Source organism: Phodopus roborovskii, unplaced genomic scaffold (assembly GCF_943737965.1).
Source record: "Phodopus roborovskii unplaced genomic scaffold, PHOROB, whole genome shotgun sequence".
Lineage (NCBI taxonomy): Eukaryota > Metazoa > Chordata > Mammalia > Rodentia > Cricetidae > Phodopus > Phodopus roborovskii.
Window position 1 is genome coordinate 12,801,771 of NW_026126469.1, and position 27,996 is coordinate 12,829,766.

Sequence of the window (27,996 nt, forward strand, 5' to 3'; positions counted from 1 at the left end):
ACCAAACACCAAATAGGCTGGACCAAAGAAAAATGACCCCTCAACATATAATAATAAAACACCTAGCATACAGAATAAAGAAAGAATATTAACAGCAACGAAGGAAAAAGGACAGGTAACATATAAAGGGACACCTATCAAAATTACACTTGACTTCTCCATGGAAACCCTCAAGGCCAGAAGGTCCTGATAGATGTTCTACAAGTACTAGGGACCACGGATGCCAGCCTAGGCTACTATATCCAGCAAAACTCTCAATCACTATAGATGGAGACAGCAAGATATTTAATGACAAAGCCAGATTTTCCCAATATGTATCTACAAATCCAGCCCTACAGAAAGTTTTGGAAGGAAAACTCCAACCCAAGGAAGTTAACTAAGCCCACAAAGATGTAGGCAACGATAATCTCACTACACCAGAATCCAAGGGTGAAACAGGACAAATAAATTCACAATGCTACTCCCAACAACAAATCTAAAACAAGCAAGCATCAACAATCAATGGTCCTTACTCACCCTCAACATTAATGGTCTTAACACACCTATAAAAAAGACACAGGCTAACAGAATGGATACGAAGATAGAAAGCATTATTCTGCTGCATACACGAATATATCTAAGCTTCAAAGATAGACTTTACCTCAGGCTAAAGGGTTTGGAAAAGATTCCAAAATAGAACCAAGAAGCAAGCAGGCTATCCTAATATCTAACAAGTTAGACTTCAAATCAAAATTAACCAAAAGAGATGAAGGCAGACATGTGCAACCAGGAAGATTGAGCCTGGTTAGGAATAGAAGATAGGACAGAGACAGAGAGAGACAGAGACAGAGAACATAAAAGAGGGAGCCAATATTGGTTTGAAGATAAAATTGAACACAAAGAAAGGTCTAGAGAACTACAAGACTGCTCCCAACTAACAATTTGAGCTTCCGTGGAAAGGCTATCATAAATGTCCTTCCCAGAGAGTGAGATCAACAACTAACTTCTCCATGGAGCCCTCAACTAATGCCGGTTGCAAACAGGATCAAACACCCATACAGAAACACTGAGTCAAACTAGAACCCAGATGCAGATGGAGAGGATAAGACCATGCAGCAGAAACACATACAGAAAGCTTACCTGAACAAGGAGGAGTTAATGGCCACTAGACTGATAGCTGGGAAGCCAGCATGGGACTGACTCAGGCCCCCCTGAATATGGGTCTCAGCCAGAAGGACTGAGCAGTCTAAGAGACCTCAGACAGTGGAGCCAGGATGTATCCCTGGTGCACAAAAGGACTTTGTGAACATATCCCCCATGGAGGGATAACTGCCTTAATCTAGAGACAGGAGAGAAGCCCTAGTCCCTATTCACATGACCTGTCATATCTACATGACCCCAACTAGATGGCATTCCCCTACATATGGAATTGGGGTGGGGGGATGGGAGGGGAGGGTGGTTAGAGTGCATGTGAGAGGGAAGAGAGGGTAAAATGGAGGGAAGGAGGGAGGGAGGGAGGGAGGGAGGGAGGGAGAGGGAACTGGGATAGACATGTAAAATAATAAATTAAATTTAAAAAAATGCTTTGACTCCAAAATTTAAGTTGAAGGACAAGTTACTGGGGAAAAGGATTTCTAGTTTTGTTTCCACAGAAAATGAAAAGCTGTGGATTCCTTCCAGACTAATGTGGTTTGATCAAGCCAGGCCCCCTGAAACAGAGTTGCTGGTGATCCAACATTCAAAACAGCTTGGACAAAGCAGCCTGGCAGACTACAGCCAAGATTTCTGCAACTTCTTAGGATCCCCATGACAGCGCCCCCTATCAGCAGGAAGTAGTTTGGAAAGAACGACGCCCAAATTCCCAAATATTGTGTATAAATGCTTGTTTTCATTTAATTGGACTTTGTTATATAAAATAAAATAAAATAATAAAATAAAAAATAAATTAAAAGCTAACGGTGTTGGTCTTTATTTTAGTATATTTTTCTTTAATTGAAAAGTTTTTTCATATAATATATTCTAATTATGTTTTCCCCTCCCTGAAATCCTCCCAGGTTCTCCATACCTCCCCTCCCATTGGAATCCACACCCCTTTCTGTTTCTCATTAGAAAACAGACATCTTAGGATATCTTTCAATTCTTAAATTTTAGGAAACTGAATAATTAATGTTGAGAATAAAGCACATCCAGAAAGTTACCAAATGTTATATAAAAAAAAGAGAGATGAAGGCAGTCCCCCCCCCAGAGTACATGGGAATTGGGGGGCAGTGAATGGAGAGAGAAGTAGGAGAAAGAGAAGGGGAAGAGAGGAAGGCATGTGTGACTAGGAAGATTGTGTCAGGGTAGGAATGGAAGACATAAGAGAGAGAGAAACAGTGAGAGAGAGAGAGAGGGAGAGGGAGAGAGAGAGAGAGAGAAGGAGAGAGAGAGAGAGAGAGAGAGAACATAAAAGTGGCAGCCATTATTGGTTTGAAGAGAAAACTGAACCTAAAGAAAGGTCTAGAGACCTACAAGACTGCCACCAACTAACAATTTGAGCAACCTTGTAAAGGCTACCATAAATGACCTTCCTGGATAGTGAGATCAATAACTAACTTGTCCACCATCATAGAGCCTCTTCTAGTGCCTGTTGGAGAGAGAGGCAAGTGCCTATATCTGGACACTAAGTCGAACTGGAGTCCAGATGCAGAGGGAGGAAACAGGGACAGGTTGCAGAGGCACATGGAGACAGCTGACCTGAACAAGGAGGAGCTAAGGGGCCCCCAGACTGATAGCTGGCAGTCCAGCATGCTATTGACTCAGGCCCCCTGAATATGGGTCTCAGCCGGAGGGACTGAGCAGTCTGGGGGACCTTGGACTGTGGAACCAGGATGTATTCCTGGTGCACAAAAGGACCTTGGGGACACATCCCCCATGGAGGGATGCTGCCGTAGCCTGGAGACAGGAGAGAAGTCCTAGTCCCTACTTCAAATGACTTGACAGATCTGCATGACCCCCACCTGAATGGCATGCCCTGCATGTGGAGTTGGAGTGGGGGGATGGCATGGGGGTGATCAGGGTGCATTGAGGGGGCACAGAGATGGGATAGAGGGAGGGTGAACTGGGATAGACATGTAAAGTAATAAAATAAGTAATAATAATAATAAAATAATAATAATAATAAATAAAAGCCAGACATCACTGTAGTAATTGCATATGATTTTACCATTTGGGAGACAGAGGCAAAAGGATCAGACATACAAGACCTTTCTTCAGTGGTGTAGCTACTACAAGCTAAGAAATAAACTCCTATAAACAAGCCAAATAAACCCACTGGGTCACACACATACTAAAATCATGAAAGATTATAGAATAAGTCAAGTTGTAAAAACAAAGAAGTTAACAGAAATTGGATGAGGCAAGAGAGAGTAATGGGGTATTGTGGTGAAAAAAGGCATTACATACATGTATAAAAACATTATATATGGATTTTAGACCTAGAGGAAAGGATCACCAGCCTATGATTCATACCACCAGAGGAACGAGGATACAAGAGATATAAGGTCCCTCATAAAAGGGGGAAGGGATAAGTCCCCCAGAGCACATGGGAAGTGGGGGGCGGTCAGTGAATGGAGAGGAAACTAGGAGAAAGAGAAGGGGAGGAGAGGAAAGCACGTGCAACAAGGAAGATTGAGTCAGGGTAGGAATAAAAGCAGGAGAGAGAGAGAGAGAGAGAGAGAGAGAGAGAGAGAGAGAGAGAGAGAGAGAGAACATAAAAGAGGGAGACATTGTTGGTTTGAAGAGAAAGTTGAACCTAAAGAAAGGTATAGAGACCTCAAGACTGACTCCAACTAACAATTTGAGCAACCGTGGAAAGGCTACCATAAATGCCCTTCTCTGATAAAGAGATCAACAACTAACTTATCCATCATCATGGAGCCCTCATCTAATACCTGTTGAAAACAGAAGCAAACACCCACAACTAAACACTGAGCAGAGCTAGAATCCAGATGCAGAGAGGGAGGACAAACCAGGTTTCAGACACACATAGAGACAGCTGACCTGAACAAGGAGGAGCTAACGAGCCCCCAGACTGATAGCTGGGAATCCAGCATGGTACTTACTCAGGCCCCCCTGAATATGGGTCTTAGCCAGAAGGACTGAGCAGTCTAAGGGGCCTCGGACTGTGGAACCAGGATGTATTCCTGGTGCACAAAAGGACCTTGTGGACACATCCCCCATAGAGGGATACTCCCTTAACCTACAGACAGGAGAGAAGTCCTAGTCCCTACTTCAAATGACTTGACAGATTTACATGACCCCACCTGGATGCCATTGTCCTACATGTGGAATGGGTGTGGGGGACTTGGAGGAGAGTGTGGTCAGGGTGCATGTGAGGGGGCAGAGAGGGTAAAAGGGAGGGAGGGAGCAAAGGACGGAGGGAGGGAGGGAGGGAGGCAGGCAGAGGGAACTGGGACCAACATGTAAAATAAAAAAAAAATAATAAAAGAAAAACAAAAAACAAAGAACAAAAGAACGAAAGAAATAGAATGACAAACCAATATCCTTCATGAACATTGATAGAAAAGTACAAAAAAAAAAAAAATACTGGCAAATCAAATTCAAAAACACATGAGAGAAATCATCCAACATGAACAAGTAGTCTTCATCCCAGTGATGCAAGAATGGTTCAACATATGAAAACTCACCAATGTAATCCACTATATAAACAAACTGGAAAAGAAAAGCCACATGATCATCTCATTACATGCTGAAAAATCTTTGACAAAATCCAACACCCCTCCATGATAAAGGTCTTAAAGACCAAGGATAACAGGAACATACCAAAACATAATAAAAGCAATATATAGCAAACCAACAGCAAACATGAAATGATAGCCACAAACAACATAAAATATCTTGCAGTAATGCTAACCAAACAAGTGAAAGATGCATATAATAAGAACTTTGAGTCTTTAAAGAAAGAAATCAAAGAAGATATCAGAAAATAGAAAGATCTCCCATGATCTTGGATAGATAGGGTCAACATAGTCAAAATAGCGATCTTCCCAAAGCAATCTACAGATTCAATACAATCCCCATTAAAATCCCAGCACACTTGTTCACAGAACTTAAAAGAACAATACACAACTTTACATGAACGGGGGGAGAGGAGAACATGTAGGACTAGGAAGATTGAGTCGAAGGAAGAATAGAATAGACAAGAGCAAAAAAAAAAAAAGGATACCATAATAGAGGGAACCATTATAGGTTCGAAGAGAAAACTGACTCTAAAGATCTACAAGGATAACCCCCAACTAACAATCTGAGCAACAGAGGAGAGGTTACCTTAATTGCCCTTCCCTGATAATGAGATTGATAACTAACTTGTATGCTATCATAGATCCCTCATCTAGTAGCTGACGGAAACAGAAGCTGACACCAACAGCTTAACACTGAGTCAAGCTCCTGGAATCCAGTTGCAGGGAGGGAGAAGTGATAAGAAAAGGGGTTAAGACCAGGCTACAGAAACCCACAGAGACAGCTGACTTGAACAGGGGGAGCTTATGGACCCCAAGACTGATAGCTGAGAAACCAGCATTGAACCGACTCAGACCCCCTGAACGTGTGTCTCAGTTAGAAGGCTTGGGCAGTCTAAGGGACCTCTGACAGTGGAAACTAGAGACAGGAGGGAGGCCCTAGTCCCTACTCTGAATGACTTGACAGAATTTGATGATCCCTCCTGGAAGGCATCACCCTCCTTGTGGGGTGGGGAGGGTGGGATAGGAGGAGGTTCAGGGACATAGGAGAGAGGAAGGGAGAAGGAACTGGGATCAATATGTAAAATAAGAAAAATAATAAAATTAAAATAAAGAACAAACCAAAGGTCCTGGATAGCCAAAACAACCCTGTACAATAAACGAACTTCCAGAGGCATCACCATCCCTGACTTCAAGCTCTATTATTGAGATATAGTCCAGAAAACAGCTTTGAATTGGTGCAAAAATACACAGGTAGACCAATGAAATCAAACTGAACACCCTGATAATATCCCTCACAACTACAAACACCTGATTTTTTGACAATGAAGCTAAAAGTCTACAATGGGGTAAAAAGGAAGCATCTTCAACAAAGGGTGCTGGCATAACTGGATTCTGATGTGTAGAAGACTACAGATAGATCCATCTGACAGAGGGCTGATTTCCAAAATATACAAAGAACTCAAGAAATTAATTACCAAAACACCAAATAATACCATTAAAAAGTGGGGTACAGCACTAGAAAATTCTCAATAGGGGAATCTAAAATGGCTGAAAGACTTAAGAACATGCTCAACATCCTTAGCCATCAGGGAAATGAAAATCAAAACAACTCTGAGACACCATCTTACTCCTGCCAGAATAGCCAAAATAAAAATCACCAAAGACAGTTTATGCTAGATAGGATGTGGAGAAAAGGATACAGTCCTCCATTGCTGGTGGGACTGCAAAAGTATGGTTTAGATGGGATATAGGTAGATTAGCCTATTTTCTTGTGAATTTGAGTAAGAATGAGATAGTATTTTACAGCTTACATTGTTATATATTCTTATATGTGGTAAGCTATGTAAAATTAAGTTTATATTTTGTTATATTGTATGAAATCTTTCTACTTATGATGTTTTATGCACATTATTTTTACCATATTCTATGTATGTATACTTTTCTTGTATTCAAGACATTTTGTATATTGATACAATTTGGGATATTTATCATGCTGCCCTTTATAGTTCTACCTCTTGTCTTGACATTTCTACTCTACCTCTATCTTAGGGATTTATATGTATGTATATGTACATAGTTATATTGTTTAGGTATTTGTTCCTGCTTTACTCAGGGAAGTTTCAATTGGTTTTTTAGCTAAGTTCCTGAGTATTACAGATTATCTTCACTCATGTTTCCTGCACCTATGAGATTAAAATGTAGATGCTTAATCTTCAATCACTTCATAGACATGCAGAACATGGCATTTAAATATTTTAATATTAGTACTCCATTGACATGAGACACTGTTGCTCCTGACAGCACCGTGCACTTTCCCGAAAATATGTTGGACACTGTTGTTGCTCCTGCTGGGGAATGCTCTCTTGCTGGTGGGACTTGGACAGGAGAGCATCCGATGGAACTTGCTGGTGTTCATCTGTCTAGGTTGTAAGTTATTTCTCCCTGAATAAACATCCTTATTTAACTGCAATACTTTCTCTCTCTCTCTCTCTCTCTCTCTCTCTCTTTTTTTTTTTTTTTTTTTTTTTTTGCTCTCATCTATTTGTTCCCAGACTCAATCTTTCTGGTCCCACATGTTCTCCTCTAATCTCCTTCTCTTTCCTCTAACTCCCTCTCCACTCACTGCCAACCCCCATTCCCAACATGCTCAGGACACCTTGTCCCTTTGCCCTTCTGTGAGGGACCAGGCATATACCCAAAAGGTGCATATTCATACAACAAGGACATCTGTTCAACTTTGTTCAAAGCAGCATTATTTGTAATAGCAAGAACCCAGAAGCAACCTAAATGCCCCTCAACTGAAGAATAGATGGAGATAATGTGTACATTTATACAATAGAGTACTACTCAGTGGGGAAAAAGAAAGAAAAGGAAGGAAGGAAGAAAACAATGTAATGTTAATAGTTGCAGGCAAATAAATGAATGGAACTAGAAGAAACCAGTAAGGTAACCCAATCACACACTAAAAGACAAATTTAGCATGTACTCACTCATATAAGGATTTTAGACATAGAGCAAAGGATCACCTGCCTACAATTCAACCGCCAAAGAGGCTAGATAACAAGGAGGACCCTAATAGAGGCATACATGGGCCCCCTAAGAAAGAGAAAGAGACAAGATCTTCCAAACAAATTGAGAGCATGGGGGAGGGAGAGGGAGTTAGGAGAAAGAGGAGGGTTGAGGAGGACATGAGGGAATAGAAAGATTGAGTCAGGGGAAGAATAGAGGAGAACAAGAAAAGAGATATCATAATAGAGGGAGCCATTATAGGTTTAAAGAGAAAACTGGTGCTATGGAAATGTCCAGAGATCTACAAGGATGACCCCAACTAACAATCTAAGCAACAGTGGAGAGGCTGTCTTAAATGGCCTTCCCCAATAATGAAATTGATGACTACCTCATATGCCATCCCAGCACCTTTATCCAGTAGTTGATGGAAGCAGAAGCAGACAGCCACAGCTAAACACTTGGTCTAACTCCTGGACTCTAGTTGTAGAGGGGGAGGAGTAATGAGCAAAAGTGTCAAGACTAGGCTAGAGAAACCCACAGGAACAGCTGACCTGAACAAGGAGAACTCATGGACCCAAGTCTGATAGCTGGAAAAACAGCTTAGTACCAACCAACCCAGACCCCCTGAACATGGGTGTTAATTAGGAGGACTGGGCAGTCTATGTGGTCTCTGGTAGTGGATCAATATTTATCCCTAGTATACAAATAAACTTTGGGAGCATATTCTACATAGAGAGATACTCTCTCAGCCTAGACACATGGAGGAGGTCCTAGGCCCTGCTCCAAATGATATGACTGACTTTGAAGACTCCCCATGGAAGGCCTCACCCTCCCTCAGGAGCTGACAGGGGATGGGATGGGAGTTAGGAGGGGAACAAGATAGGAGGGGAGGGTGTGGGAACTGGGTTTGGCATGTAAAACAAGCTTGTTTCAAATTTAAATAAAAATATTACCATAAAAATTATGTGAAAAGTAAAGGCAAATATCTGGTTTGATGGATGAGGAATGCAAATGTTTGTCATGGTGGAAGAGAGAACTTGTCTGTTGACCTTCTTTGTGAGCTAAAAGGTGATGAAGGGATTTTCCTGAAACCTGCTATTAACTCCTACACTTTATGAAGGAATCCTTTATTATCCCTGGGTCTATTTGGTTACACCTGAATTGCGAACATTGTATTTACCTGATTGTTTGGTTCAATGCTAAGGAACCAGCACATTAAAGAATTCAGGAAACTGAGTGTAAAGGCTTTCCATGCTTTATTGATCCTAAACAACTCTTAAGTGGTCTTTCCTGTATGATATCTCTGTGATAAATAGTTGCTTCTTGGCTCTGCTCTCCACCATCATAGAAAGAATCCAAAGGAAAGATTATTCATCATCAGGTGTATACCATGTGGGTGGAAAAAGTTACAAAGCAAAGAGCAGTATGTGCATAGAAGCAATTCATAAGTCCAGGCCACAGTAAATGTGAAATGGAGTTGGTGTTCAATGAAGTTACAGAGGGAAAATAAGTAACCAGATACTGTGGGACTGCTGAAATTAAATCAAGAACAAATAAATATATAATTGGCAAAGTTGTGCCTTAATTTTCATAGAACTACTAACTTTGCAAACAGGCTTTGCAACCAATTATTAGAGACAACATTGAGACTAATTGGAAATTTAAGTAGGTCAAAGTTTTAGCTATTGACCAACCTGGTAGTATACGTAAGTAAATACTTGGACCAGACTTTATAGCAAGACATATAAAATGACAGACGTTCCAACCAAGTAGTGAATATGCACTGAGTGAAAGGAGTAAATGTTATATCAAAGGCAAATAGCAAAGAATGGATTTAATCATAGGAATAAAGTGAGGGATGCACCAGGCACCAGCTAGTAAATGGACTCTTCCAGAAGGTCTAGCACTCCTCTTGCATATTACCTACTTTATATTATGTGGATGGTTTAAAAACCCTTGCAGAGGAATGTTATATTGCCATGGAAAGACACCAACTGTAGATAAAGATATGGGAGAAACAGAATGGTTTGAACTTATGTTCTTATTCCAGAACCACTCCATCTCTTCCTTGGGCTATGGTTCCCAAATAAACTGCATTTCTGAGACAGAGCTGAGAATTAAAGTGGGCTCAGAGGGAATGAGTGCTGAAGTGTCTCAGCAAGAGTGCAGCCATCTTGAGTTCTGGTCTGGATTTTTTAAGTTTAGAGTCTTAAATTTCTGCTTGTTTCTCATTAGTTTTTATGGATCTGCTTATATTACTTAAATTGTTTTATTTCATTTTATAGTCTATATATGATCTGTGAATTCATCCATTTCTTTTAAATTATCTAGTTTGTCAATGGATATGTGTAATCCAATTTCTGTTGTAGCACTTTTGATAACACTGAAGAAATAGAATCAACCTTTATTCATCAACAAATGAATAGATGTAAATAGCAATGTGTATACAGCAAAAAACGAATCAGCCCTTAAAAGAATGAAATTCTGTAATTGTTAAAACTTCATAGAACATTTTAAGTTAAATAAACGACACACAGAATGATAAAACCTGCATGGTCTTATTCATATGTGAAATAAAAAAAAAAAAAAAACAAACAATGGTGTTATGGGAGTAGAGGAGGAAGGAGGAGATGATTTGAGTAAAATAATGGTTATCCAGAAACACTTTTAAAAGAACCTGGTCCAATTTTAAACGAAGATGGTTGGAGCATGGGCTGACAGTGGAGTTGGATGACATTTCTGAGTGCTTATGAGAAAACTTCAACAAATCAAGACAAGAGTCTTCTGACCTCAGTTTCTTCAAAATTATGGAATTGTTTTTAGATTAATTGGCTTGTCCAATGCATGCTATTTGTCTGCCATGTGCAGCTTTCCACCATGTGTGGCTTGCCTTTGTGACTGCACAGGTTACTCATGTGATTCCCTTTAACCCCCCAGAGTATAAATTGTCTGATGCTCTGAATAAAGTTGGCTATTGTGTGAGACTGTATTCTGCCTCATTTATCAGCTCCATTCTACAAGGTCACACCACTTCTAGAGAAATAAATAGCAGTTTTTGTTACATAGAAAAAAAGTGTATGTAAGATTGACAGTGGCCAAACTTGTGAGTAGAAGGATGGCTGCAGATGCTGAAGTCTCTGTTTTGAGTATTAAAAGTATTTTTAAAGTTCACATATGTGCTGTGTCTGGTTGATAAATTCATATGTATAATGTCCTTAGGGTGAGTATTTGTTTTCTATTCAGCCTTTTCTGGTTGCAGAGATCCTTGTTTCCTGTGATAGGCCACTCAGAATCATCAGCATCTTATAGTGAACAGAAAAGGCTGTTTCAGTACCCTGGCAGGGACCTCTGTTTGTGCTACTCAGAACAGTAAGCCTTCCAAACAGTTCAATAATCCATTTTAGACTTTCCAAACAGACATATAATGTGCCTGTGTTTATTTAGGCTTTGATGACAAAATGCATTATGCTCGGTAAGTTGGACATAGAAATTTATTTTATAGAGTTCTGGAAGTTGTGACAATTTGATATCTGGTAAGGGCTTATTTCCCCTCTGGTGGCTGGGTGCCTGTATCTAAATCACATGAAGGGAAGGGAAGGCTATCTTTCTGTTTTGTTTAATAAACCCCAATAATTCCATTTACAGGACAACCACCTCTGGAGTACCACATTTCCTAGCCTCATTACCATAAGAATAAATATTTCAATGTAAAAGTTCTTAGAGATTGTAAACATCTAAAGTCTAGTCTATTACCTCCAGTGCTCAAATAAATTTGTCTCAAGAAACTATTTCAGGTGTTCTGATCTCCCTAAATAATTCCTGCTTCAGAAGCCCCCTAAGACTCCCACGTGTTTACATAGATACCTCTCTGTTTATATGTATGTAAACATCAAAAGATTTTGGTGTCAATCACAATCAAAGCATCCTTAATGTGGTGGTATGGTATTCTGTATTAAGATGATCAAATAATTTGGAATATAATGTAGGGGAAAATAAGAATTAACACAGCTGTTGAGGAATATAATTAAGTATATAGTCTTCCAACATAACCATGAACTGTCTGATGAGGATTGAAATTAACGCTGTTCTTAACTAATAGTCATGCACAAAGCACTAGGTATGCTGCTGATCTATTCCAGTCTTTTAAGTTATGGATGTCCACAATGATCCACCACAATGTAGTCAGCATTTGGAAGAATCAAATAAAAGTAAGTTGAATGGGGAAACTATGGAGATTACAACATACATACATGCATGCATGCGTGCATATATACATACATACATATTCATGTTTATACTTCTTGGAGGCACTGATGTTTTCAGTTATTGTTAGGATACTGTATTTTTTTCTCTTTGACACTTTTGGCTATGAGGCAATGATGGGGAGAACCAGTTTGATATCCTTCCCTATGAGCAATGGTTCCTAGGCACAGATCAGGGAAGTGAGGGAGTAAATCATGAACAACCTTGAAACAGATACATTCCAGAATGATAAAGACTTTCATTTGATTTATATCTTAAGCAAAATGTGTGAGCATAGCCAAGTGAGCAAGAGGAGGTGACATAGAAGATTCTAATATACACCTTAAAGCATGAATAGATCATTCAGACTAAAAAAAGTACTGTATATTGAAGGTAGAAAATAAAGTTAATAGGCTTTATTATTTTTCAGCTTGCTCTTACAGTGAATAGTTGTTAAGTGCCTGTTAGTTTAAGGCACTGATGACATGGACAACAAAGGATTATTTGAAGCTCCCATCACAGTAAAACAATTCTGGAAATAACATCCTTTGAAAAGCAATACAAGTAATTTTGAAGTTAAAGGGGCTAGAGAGATGTCTCAGAAGTTAAGAGTATTGATCTTCCATAGTACCCAGATTTGGGTTCCCTGAACCCATATTAGACTGGTGTTATAACACCAGCTCCAGGAGAATTGATACTCTTTTTTGGCCTCCACAAGTACCTTTATGCACATAACAAGCCCCCCCCCACACACACATATACATAACTAAAAACAAAATCTCTAAGGCAGTTTTGGAAATTAAGAACTGTTAAAGGCAAATTCGTCAATTTAAAAAGAGTGTAGGAACACGACCTTGCCCAGCTCCATTAAGACTAAGCAGGGGAAGGAGACCCACTTGCCTGCCCTGGGCCTTCTAGGGTGAAATTGGACACTAGTATGGCTAGCAAATATATGGTGGAGTATGAGACAGAGACACAGAATGGTTCATGTTCTGAGGTGAGAGGCAGATTTGAAAAGGTGAATGTGGTGAGGAGTCAGCTGAAGTAGGCAGCCTGCTACCTGGGGCCATGGTGATATCTGAGTCTGGGCTGCTGTCTGGGTCTGTGGCCCTGTTCCATGGCTTCTGTTATCACCAAAGTCCTAGATCAGAGGTTTTGAACAACATGCTATGATATTCTACACAACCAAAATGCATCTCATAGAATGTGTCCCTGTCATTGAGCGGAACATGACTGTACATTATAGTATTCAGGTTCAAACTGAACAACATAGGAGAAAATATTTTTAATTATCTCTTTTTTCCATAACAGTATAAAAAAGAAGCATAAATCCATTATCAGTAAGTTTTGATCATCCATTATATGAAATAAGAAAGGGACATACACTATACATTAAATGTAATATAGTGAATGTGTTATTTTAATATGTTAACAAAATTTGGCTCATGTATGTCCAGATAAATCAAAGATGGTGAAAGCAGCTACATGAAGTTTTCTTACTCTGTGGAATTATGAAACATTTCTATAAGCTTTGTGTCATAAAATCTCCTAGTCCATTTCATTATGAAAATCAAAAAATTTTAGGGAAGGGTGAAGGAGGAAGCAGTCAGAAATTCTCTCCATTTTTGCATTTTTAAAATTAATTTATTTTATTACATTCCAATATCATTTCCCCCTCCCTCTTCTCCTCCTGCTTCCCCCCACTCCCCTTCCCATCTGCTCCACTGAGAGGATAAGGCCTCCTTTGGAAGTCTTCTAAATCTGTCCCATCATCTAGTTGAGGCAGGACCAAGGCACCTCGATATGCTCACACCCTTGTGTCTGGGCTGGGCAAGGTATCTCCATATAGAATGGGCTCCAATAAGTCAGTTCGTTCATTAGTGTTGAATTCTCTTATTAGAATCCTACAATGGTCACCTCGTTGGGGATCCTCATCACGGACAAAATCCACTGTAAGAAACAGATCAGACTGCCCATTCCTCTCTGTGGCCTTCATGTTCAGAAATTGCTTTTATTAACCTTTATTTCACTCACTTCACCACCTTTCCAGCCATCTCCTTTCCATGTCTCCCTTCACACCATTCACATTTAGTTCTAAGATAAAATAAACTTGGCATTGTACATGGGCAAACTTTCTTCCCCAGTTCCTGCCCTCCCCACTTTACTACTGCTCTTTACCCACCCCACCTCTCCCAGCACTAAGAGGCTTGTGAGAGGAGATTAAACTAATCCCATCCATCCACAAGCTCACTAAGCAGGTCCTGAGTAAAGTCCAACATTCCTGCCTAGCCAAAGAGGCTGAGAAGGAGGGCGAGAATTAATGCAATAGTCAGCACTCCACAGTAATAACTTTTCCATGAAAATTCTTTCCTTTTCAATAATTCCAGACAAAGTAGGGAGAAAACACGAAGCACGAAGAATGTGGAGAAGGGAACATAGAAACGGTTTTCTTCTTTTCTCTACTGGGTAGAAGTTATGAACCTGGTAATTTGGCAAGGCCACACATTTTTAAGTAATTTAATCGACCTCCTTTCTTCAAAAAACAGGAAAGAGTTTGTAAATAGCCAACATTTAAGTGGTTTGGGATTGGCTCGTTTGCTAATTAATACTCAAGAAAGTAGAATTATAAAGACTGGGCAAGAGTAAGGCAATGTGGAGGGGTTTGCCTGTGCATATTGATGCTGGTGTCCGCAGCTTTATTTGTGAGCAAGGAGAACCTGGCAGTCCTTACTTCATCCTGGGAGCCTTCATCAGTCCTTGTACTTTCCTCATGTTTCTACCTTTGCTGCTCACTCACTCAGTGTATTTAGACTATAATAGAAGCTTAGAAAAAGACAAAAAAGAAAAATAGATAACACTTGAATAAGGATTTTAGAGAGCCTTGCTTTCTCGTTGTTAGACTCTATGTTTATTTTTTTCCAAAAGACTGATTTAAAATGCATGGGAGTTTCAAAAGCTGAGGTAGGCAGAGGTAATCACTGCCAGTGGCTGTGTAGGGGGTAAGAAATTTCTATTCAAGTGAGGGTGAATGCAACTAGTGATGTTAAAAAAAAAAAAAAAAAAAAAAAACACGGGAGGGGTGCAGGGAAAGTTTAGCTTTGGGGGTAAAATCCATGGTTTTTATTCTTCGCATTCATTATCCCAAGGAATTTCATGTTAAAACGAAATGAAGAAAAAGCTTAAAATAAGCAAAGAGAAAGATCTCCATAGACCCGGCTGAAAGGCCAAAGCCACACTGAAGGCAGGACAAATAGAAGCTGAGATGGTGTCTTCTCCAATAAGTGGGAGAGGGGCTTAATTTAGTCTGTTAGCATTCAGCAAAAAGTGCTTCCCACCTCCACGAACTAGCCAAAAATGCATTGTATTCAGAAAAGTCTTTAAACCACAGTTATGCAAAGTCAGTCTTCCCAAACCTGGCAGTGGGTCTTCTGCAAATACTCTCATGGTTTCCTAAGAAACTTTCAAAAGAAAACACCCAAGTACTTAATTTGCTTTTTATTTTGTATCTAAGACTATATATGTATTTTTAGTTAGGCATACTGAAAAAATTCAGACCATTGTGAATTATTGTTTTCTCTTGGCTCTTCTTAGAAACCTAAATAAAAATCATTAAAATTTCAATAACTGTTACCTGGACACTTGTTCTTGGTAAATCACTAACCTTGAGATAAAGTTCCCAGAACTTAGAACAAACAGTAGGACAAATTATTTGGAATTATACTTGACTTTAATTATTACATTTCTAAAATTTAATATGTATTTACTTAATCAGAGGTTCACAAGAGACAAATTTGGGAAAAACTCAGTAAGTACCATAGAGTAAAGAAATGGGCACTTTGCTTATTATATTCACCTCAAGTGAATTGAGGACTCACAGTACAATGTAGGAATAATGAAGAAAAAGGCTAATAAAAAGGGAGGGTAGGCAGGTTATTTCAGGGGGACAGTAGAGATCTCCCAAAAACTTTAATGTTACCTCCTTTTCCGCCTTTCATTTTCTGATTTTTCTGGTGATGTGGCTGATAATTGCGCTAACTTCAAACAGAAGGGAGATTAGGCATATCTAGACTATTTTTTCCCCTGTGTAACATAGCTCTAGGCAGGATGGTTCCCCAATGGTCCAATAGGTAAGTCAGTAAAAAGAAAGGCACAATACAATAACTGATGTCAATCACTTTTATCCCACTGTACTCAGCAGACAAGAATCTGCAAACCCAAAGGAAGGACAAATAAAAATGGTTGTCAAGTATGAAAAGCAACAGAGGCAATTATAACATATATGCCCCAAGTACTGCCTATAGCAAAGGAAAGCTAATGATACATTGTTCAGTTGTGTGATTTCAACATTTAGTGACTTTTTTCATGTTTAGTCAATGAAAAATACATAAAGCTAAGGGATTTATTCATGTCTTACTAAGTTTTATGTATTTATTTCATAAGTAACATTATTCTTTTTGTTTGAATTTGGTGTGAGAAGAAGCAGTGGCATACTATAATGATTGTTTCAGTCATATCCCATATAATAAACACAGAGAAGAAGCAATTTTTCTTTAGTTCCTCATGAAATATGGACATTTCAGGAAATTTGAAATTTTGTGAACTATATACATTTACCTGAAACACTACAGCTTATCATAATATTTCACATATGGTGTCTGCAACTCTGTCTTTAAGAGTAAAAGCATCATCACTGTTGATGAGCACTACAGTGAATAAGCTGGTTAACTTTTCATAGATTCCATGACAAGGCCACAACCATCTGAGCACCCAAAGTCAGGTTGTATGACTTCTGTGATGCTGATCTTTTTTGGCAGCTATAACTGGCTCTAAACCTAGTGGGTACCTCACTCTCAATGACTGTATCAGGCTGTGACCTAGAATGTCCCTCAGGGATGGATGGGAGAAGAATCACAGAACTCTATCTGCTCAGTCATCACTGATTGCAGAGTGATGACGGTTGGACTTCCTAATTTAGTTTTTACCTTCTCTCTTCTGTTTGCTTCTCACTTATTTCCTCTCTCTCCCTCTCTTCATTTTTTCCTCCCACCTTTAACAAAAATTAATTTTCTAACTCATGAGATAGCATAGCATAGGTTTACAACATTGAACATGACTATATTTCTCCCTGAATGTATAAAATTAAATAAATGGAAAATAATTAATAAAGACACAATATGTTAGTAAGTAGCAAAATCCTTGGTAATTTTGGGGCATATGTATTTTCCTTAGAAGTGTATACCTGTATGTTTTTATGTGTGTTTGTGTGTGTGTGTGTGTGTGTGTGTGTGTGTGTGTTTGTGTGTGTATGCCTGTGCATTTTGAGATCACAGGTCAATGCTGGGTGTCTTTTTCTGCCATTCTCCACCTTGTTTTTTGAGATAGGTATATGAAACTCAGTGATTTGGCCAAATTGGCTGGCCAGCAAGTCCCAAGGATCCTCCTGTCTCTGCTTGAACATGCATGAGTACAAGTATATGAGGCTGGAGAGATGGCTCAGCCTTTAAAGGCTAGGCTCACAACTAAAAATATGAGGGTACAAATATATGTATATAAACGCCTGGCTTTTTCCATGCTGAAGGTACAAACTCAGGTCTCTGTGCTTTCATGGCAGCACTTCAACTGAAAGATGTTTTTAGTCCCAAGGTAGAGAGACAAATTTCAGTGACAAATAATATAAAGGATTAAGGGAAGCTTAGATGGTGCCATTTTACAGTAGCCAGGAAAATCCTCTAGGATGATATGATATTTAAACACAGAAATTAGTACAAGTGAAAAAGGGAATGCTAAAGCTATCTGGAAATGTATCCTATTTTTAAGGAATAGGAAGAAGCCACTGTGCTTGGAAGAGTGTGAGAAGCAGGACAGTGTGAAGGAGGTGATAAGCCATGAGGCTACACCACAAAGGGCCTTTGTAAGATGAGGAACCACAGGAAAGTCTTGAACAGTGGAAGAGGGCATATGATTTTTCATCTCAAGGACATATAGAATGACTCATTAGAAAACAATATCTATGGGATAAGTATGGTAGATCCTGTCAGATGGCTGCCACAATGCCCCAATGTCAGATGATGCCATGCTTTACTCATATACCAAATATAGAGACAATATGAAAGCACAGCTGGAAGGATTTAAGATGGGCAGGGATGACATGAGATTTTTTTTTTAATTAGATTTATTCACTGTCTTTTGAGAGAGTATTTTGCCTGCATGTATGTACATGTGGATTAAGCACATTATTTGATTATCTCTGAGTCACCAGTAATGCATCAGTGTGGCATTAAGGAAAGCAATAAAAGCACATCCCATTGGATTCATTTAATCAAGACAGAATCCTGTTTAGAATTCTCTACTTCATGCTCCCTGTATTTTCCACCCTCTGTGTGACTGTTATATGATTCTAAATCTGTGCCTGCCTAAAGCTTAGCTTGTCCATCTGTCTATCCCCATGTCTGTATTTATCCCTGTATGTCTGTCATGTGACTGTATGTTCCTATTCCTCACAAAGTGCTCTCTCTGCCTTGTCTTTATTGAACAGCACACAAAGCATCACACGTGAAATGAATGTAATAGTTTACAGAAATCTCTAACATAGTTTACAAGTGATTAAGTCACTGGCTCCAACTGATCCCAACAACAAACATAATTGTTTATACATCAGTAATCATAAATTTTGCCTTTCAGCTTTTATTGTAAATTTTGGGAAGTTGATTTCAACTTACGATTTGGCTGCTTTCAGGAAAAGATACACATGCAGTATCTGGGTCAGAGGCATGGAAAAGTGCCTAATTTAAGATTATAGCTGTGCACTAGCTTAGATTGTCAAAGTCTAATTACATTGGAAAGTTAATTCAGGTAGAGATGGTTGCATTTTTCTCAAGAAGGCAGGTTCAACAGTTTGAATACACAGTAGGACAGCGTTCTTAAATCTCAAGAGACTTTGAGTTGTATTAACTCTGTTTGTGAAGTTCAGTAAGAGTCTCAGTCTCTTAGAATGCAAGGGGTGTTTTATTTCTATTACATTGCCACATATGTATGTGCATCATCTGGGTGGTTAATCCTGGGGGAGGCCAGAAGAAGGCATTGGATTCTCTGATACTAAAGTTATAAATGATGTTTGTGAGCCAACATGTGGTTGCTGGGAACCAAACCCGGGTCCTCCACAAGAACAACAGGTGCTCTTAAGCCTGATGATGCACCACTCCAACCCCATCAGCAGATTAAAAAAAAACAAACAAAGAAAGAAAGAAAAACTAAAGTGAAACAAAGCAGGTACATGAAAGTATGATTCTGAACCTTGAACAAAAGTTATAGAAACTGAATATTGTCTATAAAGGGTCAGTTGCGAGTCAGGAGATACAGTGAGATCTCCTGTTTCACAAATGTCTGTGTATAAGATTAACATTGTGAGAAAATATTTAGACTCTGCTCAGTTCTATCTGTGACTCTTCCTAACTTCCTGTACTTAGAAAGGACACTTAATGTTTCTGTGGCTTGTGTTACACATCCATGAAACGAGGATAATGATAGCATTCACACAATAAAGTTGCTGTGGGGATTACATTAGTTAAGTGCTTCAAGTATGGACCTAGGCTGTGATTAAGGCCTTACATTTTTATATTGAATAGGATTACTGACTTTCTAAAACGATTAAAGGAAATATTATTCCCTTCTGTCCTTCTGCCATTGGAAGATGTGGAACTTCTCTTTTATCATGTAAAGAGGCAGCAAGGTCAAGACCACACATTGCATCTCTTGGTGACTTAATCTTAAACATTCAGCCTTGAGAACTGTGAGAAATAAATATTAATTGTTTATAAATGAACAGGTGTCAGATATTTTCAAATACCAATGCAAGCAGATGAGGGCAAGGTTTTAGGACCCTGCCTATCATGTTGTTCTACAATTGGGAATTTGAATTTCCATTTCTTCCCCAGCTTCTAACAGATGGGTGAGGCTATATTGGAGAAATTCAACACTGGTACTGCATTAGAATCAAAGCCTAAATTGATGTGAACTGAGCTCAGTGGTAGAGTATTTGCCTAACATTAAAGGCCCCAGTTCTGTATAAGTAATAAATAAATATAAATAAGTAAATACTTTAAAATTAAATGAACCACTTGACATTTAGCCATAGACTATTAGTATTTTTTAAAGAAACAGGTGATAATTTCCCTTAATCCATGATTTTTCTAGTTAGAATAGTCATAATATTAAATTTGTGTTTCTATGCTTTCATCATTTTTCTTTAAGACTAGGAAAGTATCTATCATACAGTTAATTATTGAACACCAGGTACCAAGTTACAGTGGAGATTTATCTGCTTTTCTGAAGCTCCAAAAACTAACACTTATAAAAGCTTAAAATGAATAGTGGCAGCATTTAGAAAGACTGCCTCAAGTAGACACTGTCTGAGTCTTGGTTCTGTGACATTTTTCTTTCTCTCAGGACAGATCCTTAATATATGAATGAATCTTGGGTTCTCTATCAGTGAAAGATTAATAATAGTGTCTTTTTCACAGTGTTATGTTACATGAAATCTGCAAAACTCTTTGGGGTCATTGGTCCATTTATAACTACTTTATGTAAAATTCTTCCCCACTGTTGGAAGAAGGTATAACAATAACAGATGATAATTTAAAACAAGTCCAGTAATTAAAAAAGAAAAATCTATGTGCCAAAGAAGTCCATAACAGCTAGGATTTCCTAAGATGTTTAAATGAGAAGGCAAACTTCATTTCAACAAATAAAGGTAGATCTGCTTACTCCACTGTAACAGAACCAGTAATGAGGGTGTTTAATGATGAAATGTGTATTTTTGCTAAAATAAAAAAAATTTAGATCAAGACAGATATTGCCAGAACATAATTAGATAGCACTGATAATTCTGATAGATTTAGTACTTTGTACATCTATGAAACAGAGTTCATGACAGAATCAAAAACAATAACATGTATTTACCTGGGAGGGCCTGTGGGTTATTATATGCATTATTTATGCCACTAAAAACTGAGTGTATCATCTAGACATTTCAGAATACTGAGAACCAAGATAGTCTATGGTGTTGCAGTCTAAGGGTTCTCAGGGTGAGAAGCATGAAGAACCAGTATGGATGTGGAAGTTCAAAGGTAGGAAGAAGCTCCTGCCCCAGCAAAAGCATGCAGGCAAGAGGAGTATTTTCTTTTCTTTTACCAACATAACATTTTTATTAATTATTTGGGATTTTTTTTACAATGTACCCTGATCATACTTGCTTCCCTTTCTTCCCAGGTCCACCCTCCCATTCTTACATCCTCTCCCTAAAAAACCTAAAACAAAACGCACCATGTGAAATTTGTTGCTCATATACTTATTAGAGTATGGTCAAACTCCCATTGGTTAGTTGGTGGTTTTAATATCCCATGCTCACCCACAGAGAAGTCATCCAGACAAATAATGCTCTTCTTTAGTGATTCAGCAGAACTTTCTTGCATTTTATTTCAGATATATTTGGTTTATGATATCATTTCACGGCAGTTTCTCCATTTGATTTTTTGTCTGCAAATGATATGATTCTGTTCATAGACTCCACTGCAAAATTCTTATGGCAGATAAACACATCCACTAAAGCAGCAGAATACAGAATAAGTACACAAAATCAGTAGCTTTTCTATATACAGATGACAGACATATCCAGAAAAAAAAACTGGGGGAAATTTGCATTTATATTAACTTAAAAAATGGAATTAAATCCAACTAATGAAGGGAGAGAATTGTATTATAAGAATATTGAAGAACATACCAGAAAATTGTAATATTTCTCATGCTAATAGAGTGGTAGAAGTAAGAGTATGAAAATAGCCATACTACTAAAAGCATTTTACAAGTCCAATGCAATTCTGATCAAAATTACAATGTAATTTTACATAGAAATTGAAACAATTATCTTAAGCTTCATATGGAAACATAAGCAAATCAGAATATCCAAAACAATCCTACAAAATAAAAAAAATTCTGGAGGTACTATCATTGATGATTTTAAGTCATATTGCAGAGATATAGTAGTAAAACCAGCATGGCACTGGCATAAAAGCACATAGATTGATCAATGGAACAAAACTAATGACCTTAATACAAGTTCACACACCTAAAACCACCTGATTTTTTTAAATATGTAAAAACTACACAATGTAGAAAAGACACCATCTTCAAAACTCATTGCTGGTCAAACCGGATTAGTATATGTTAAGAATGAAACTAGGCACTTATTTCTCCCACCCTGTACAAAAATCAACTCCATGTGTAGAAAGGTTCTCAAGATAAGACTTGATAGCCTCAACGTCATAAAAATAGGTAATATGTTTTAATTTAAAGGCACAGAAACTGACTTTCAGGGCCCATGTACAAACACCAATAATTGATAAATAGGTTCTTTACATGAAAGCTTCTGTACTGCAAAAGATACCACCATTCAAGTGAAGAGACAGTCTATGGAATGGGAAAATACATTTACCAGCTATAAATTGAAAAAGTGTTAATGTCTAGAACAACAAAAATAACCTCAAAAAACTAAACATCAAGAAAACAAACCAAGGATTTAAAAATGAGACATGGAACTAGATAGAGAATGCTCAAAAGAAGAAACACAAGTAGCTGAGAAATACTTTTAATGTTCAACATCCTTAGTTATTAATGAAATGTTAATTAAACCAGATTGAGATTATTTCTTTTTATTTATTTATTTATTATAACCAAGTCCATTTAAATGAAAACAAATATTTATAGACAATATTGGGGAATATGGGCATTGTTCTTTCCAAACTACTTCCTGCTGGTAAGGGGCGCTGTCATGCGGGAGTCTAAGAAGATTCAGAAATCCTGGCTGTAGTCTGCAAGGCTGCTTTGTCCAGCTGTTTGGAATGTAGGATCACCTGGTACTCTGTTTCAGGTGGTCTGGCTTGATCAAACCACATTAGTCTGGAAGGAATCTACATCTTTTCATTTTCTGTGGAAACAAAAAATAGAAATCCTTTTCCCAGTAACTTGTCCTTCAACTTAAATTTTGGAGTCAAAGCATTTTTTTTTAATTTAATTTATTATTTTACATGTTGATCCCAGTTCCCTCTCCCTCCCTCCATCCCTCCCTTTTAACCATCTCTGCCCTCTCACATGTACCCTAACCACTCTCCCCTCCCATCCCCCCACCCCAATTCCCTATGTAGGGGAATGCCATCCAGTTGGGGTCATGTAGATCTGGCAGGTCATGTGAAGTAGGGACTAGGGCTTCTCTCCTGTCTCTAGGTCAAGGCAGTTATCCCTTCTTGGGAGATGTGTTAGCAAGGTCCTTTTGTGCACCAGGGATACATCCAGGCTCCACTGTCTGAGGTCCCTTAGACTGCTCAGTCCTTCTGGATGAGACCCATATTCAGGGGGGCCTGAGTCAGTCCCATGCTGGCTTCCCAGCTATCAGTCTGGGGGCCTGTTCCAACTTGAGATTTTTTATCTTACTGAAGTCAGAAAGCTAAGATTTAAAAAATGATGATAAACTCTGTCATGTATGTGTAAAAAGAGCAACATTAGTCATTACTGGTGGAAGTATATACCGGTAAAGACATTATCAACATCAGTGTGGAGATGTGATGTATTTATACGCTAGAACTAGGTCTACCACATGGGATAGCTATACCACTCTTGAGCACATACCCAAAGTATTGTACATCTTACTACAGAGATACTTGTTCATCCATAATCATTTTTTAAAACTCTACTGACAATATCCAGTATATAGTAACAACCTAGATGTTCATCAGCTAAAGAGTGGACCATAAAATGTAGTATGGTTTCACAATGGTATATTACTCATCTCTTAAGAAAAACAAAATTCTCTAATAAATGGATGGAACTGAATACAATTACCCTGTCTGAGGTAACCCAGACAGAGAAAGACAAACAGGGCGTGTTTTCTCCCCTAAATGTTGATATTAGCTTTGATTCTTTAGATATGTGTGTTTCATTTGCCACCCAAATGGTGAGGCCACAAGGGAGAGAAATGGAGATTGAATGTAGTGATGTATATAAAGTGGGAAGATGAATAATACAATGAGGATTACATAGAGGAGGGAAGGGGAGGGCATAGTAAAGTAACAAATATGGGGAGGGACAACTCACACTAAAGGCCTTTTGTAAAACATGTATGGAAACCTACTACGTCTTACATGCATACATACATGCAGTACCCAAAGTAGACAACATATGCTAACAAATATAATAGTACAGTACCAAGGTTGCTTATTTTTGAGTTGTAGGCCCTGGGTTTTGTAGACAACCCTAAGCACTAAAAGCTCTTGGCATTGCCTACATAACTGAGTCATAAAATATGGAGAAATCATGTGGGTACGGACCTGGAAATTTCACATTTAGTTGTTAGTTTTCAAAAAGCTGAAAGATGCTATATACATTATCAGAGAAAAAAAATAATCATCAGTATTATCTAGCTGAAAACTCTGTTAGCTACAATAATGACTGTCTATCAAGACACACCCACTGATGGAATAATGGCATGAAGATCATGTGTACTGAGATAGTTATTTTGTCCCCTTCTGTGGCACTGATCATGCACATTGGAGGGTGGAGCCATGGGCGGAAGTGACCTATGGAAGGAGGTCTGAGGAGGAACCAGGGAACGCTCTCTTGCTGGCGGAACTCGGACAGGAGAGCATCCGGTGGAACTTGCTGGTGTTCATCTGTCTAGGTTCCAAGTTATTTCTCCCTGAATAAACATCTATTTGGCCTATTTGTTTATCCTGATCCTTACTTAACCACAATAATCATGGGGATAACTAATCACTTTTTTTTTTTATCAGATTTAAAACCTACTTCTTAGGATGAAACCCATAACTGGTACCATTTTCAGTATCAAGAACCTGTATTTAGGTAAATCATAGGCCCTGGGGTATAATCTATTACTATTATTCTGCTAAATGGATATTGTATATAAAATACTTCTAATGAGTTTTTCCATAACCATAGATTAGTGTATCATTCAAACCTCATCAATGAAAATTCTCCTTAAAGTAGATGGTAAATAACATGGAGATACAGGTGGGCAAAGTGAATAGAATAAGAGACTTTGGAGGACTCAGGTATAAATGTAACATCTACATCATATCCTTCCCAACAAGGCTCAGGTATTATCACAGAAGACTATAAGAGCAAGAGGTAGTAGACAAGAGCAAAGAAACTGTTTTCCAGATACATGACAGATGTACATATGATCCCAAGTAGTACTGGGTATTAGTTCCATCTCATGGAATGAACCTTACATTAAGTTGGATATTGGTTGGTTACTCCCACAGCTCTGGGCCACTATTGCACCAGCATATTTTCCAAGCAGGACACTACTGTAGATCAAATGTTTTGATGCTGGGCTGGTGCTTACTTTCTAGAGTGCTTTCTACAAAGCAGTACACAGGAGTGAAGGCTGTACTTAGGCACCACCCCTACTTCTCCATGTTCAATGAATTATGTAGATGTTGTTTTTAGCAATAGGGTCTTACTTTCAGTTTGTGGGGAGCTCCCAACAGCCTTAGCAGTAGCCTGGATTGTTTGAGAATTTCTCAATGGACCCCTTTGGGTAACAACTAAATTATATGTAGTGCAATTCTGATACTAAAAGCTTCCTTTGGCGGTGAGAAAGGTCGAGTTCGACTTCTGTTTTTCCCATTATTTGATGATCTCTTTTAGATCATCTTCATATATGTATATATTTTAAGAAGCTTCTACACTATTTTGTTTCTGCATGACCCCCTCAAATAGCCCTTAATCTTAGCTGTTTCTTCCTGTCTTTTCTCTCCACTTCCCACCATCTCTGTTTGATCCTCTCATCCCACTTTCCACCTGACCCTACCCATTTGTCCGTAACTATCTATTCTATTTCTCCTTTATAGGGAGATCCATCCCTTACACCTAGTCTCTTACTCTCTACACAATCTCTCGTTATATTATAGCTTAGTTGTCATTTATTTAACAGATAATATCCAGCAAATATGTACCACATTTGTCTTTCTAAATCTGAGTTGATTCATTCAGGATGATTTTTTTCTAGTTCTATCCATTTACCTGAAAATTTCATTTTTAAATGGTGGAGTAATATTCTGTTGTGTAAAGGTATCCCATATCTTCTTCCATTCATCTGTTGAGGGATCTCTTGGTTGTCTCTACTTTCTGTTTCTTATGAATAAAGCAGAAATGAACATGTTTGAGCAAGTGTTTATATAATAGGATGAAGTGACTTTACACTTTAAAAGGCATGTATAACTTGAGAGAAAGAACTTGAAGCAAAATAGGCACATACATTTTTAATGCAGCCTTTCCTGAATGGGGCCCAAGGTTTGAAGGTTGATTGGCAGCAACTACTTGTATTATGTCTCAATTTAAATTTTAGTTCAGTTTACCAAAACTGTTTTTCACTATGTATACATCAAGCAACAATTTCATAAACTTTTCATTTTTAGCAATGCAGTGATTGCTTAGACCAGGATAAGACTCTGTCAATGGGAATTATTCTATTCTTATTTCTCCTTTGGCACTGTGTCAATTACTCCATTATAGCAACTGCATCTTCAAAGATCCCACACTGCTCTTGCATTTAGGTGTCCCTACTCAGAGGCAGAAGTTTCCCCTATATTGTCTATAGAAAACAGTAACCACAAAGCTCCTGAGGAATGCTGGCCTCCTACTCACAAAATTTGTTTCTGAGAAACTTATGAACTCTGAAGACTGTTGACACGGGTGAACAGGTCTTTCATGGTAGGTGCTATAACTTTAATCACTCTAAGACTTTGGGTTATTTCACCATCCCCCAAGGCAGGTCTGTTATGTCAACTTCATTTAATGAAGGTGAACATTTGTTCATGTCTCAGCAAATAACCACATAAATGGTTAGAAAGTTTCTTAATCTCCAAGGTGTGATTTTTTAAACCTAGAAAACCCATGTATTTTACCCTTAACAACAAATTCAGAATTAACAAAATTTATGTTTCTGCTCCATACCCAAACATTTTGAAAAGATTTCTATGTGACTATGTTAGAAAAAATTCCTTGTGGGGCCTTTGGGGACTAATAGTAGATCTCAAATAAAATATGAAGAATAGGAATATAGCTTGAGAAGAATCAGAAGCAACATCTTGCAAAACATCAACCTCAAGGAAAGTCTTTATCATTTCCTCATGCAGACTCAGTGAAGATATTTAGTTAAGTAAGAATGTTTAATTGATAATATATAAGGTTGATAGGTCAATGTCTAGTCATCTTTGAGAATCCTAAGTTATTAGGTACCTCTAAAACAAACTGTGTGTGTTCTCTTTCATTTGTGGATCCCAGCCCCTGCTCTTTAGATGTGAGTCTATCACCTGAAATGGCTGCAGAAACCAAGAGAGTTAAAATGAACCATATTGAGAAGTTGGATTTCTAGAGAAGGAGACAGTAGGACACAGGTTCTATAATGAGGGAAATGGGAAAATGGAGTGGGGGGGGACTTTAACTGAGGATGGGGGAGAGACGATGATGCAGAAAGATGAGAATAATATTTAGACTATAGAAGGAACTCAAATAAGTGACAAACTCAGCCTAGTTTAAAGTGTGAAACAGATCTAAACAGATGTGGATGGAGAGGAGCTATTCGGACACATAAAGGAAGTGGCTACCCAGTCCAAGCCTGGTTTTAAAAATATTCCTCAAAGAATTAAAAAAATGGCATCCAAAGGATGAACAAGCTTAATTCATGTCTAACAAAAATTTGCCACAACCCAGTATCACAGATTTTTCCTTGATTTCATGGTGGGAAATTACACTTTAGCCACTCAAGAATGAACCTCGAACATCAGGCAATCAGGACTGCCTTCATGTGCATAGTGGAAAGTGGATAGAAGCAAATCACATGCAAAGTGGCATTTATGCCCTTAATGAAGACGCCTTTGAAACAAAGATCCTATAGATCATTGTCATACTCAGGTGCTTTTTCTGTTATTGCTGTGCCTATTGTTGCCTG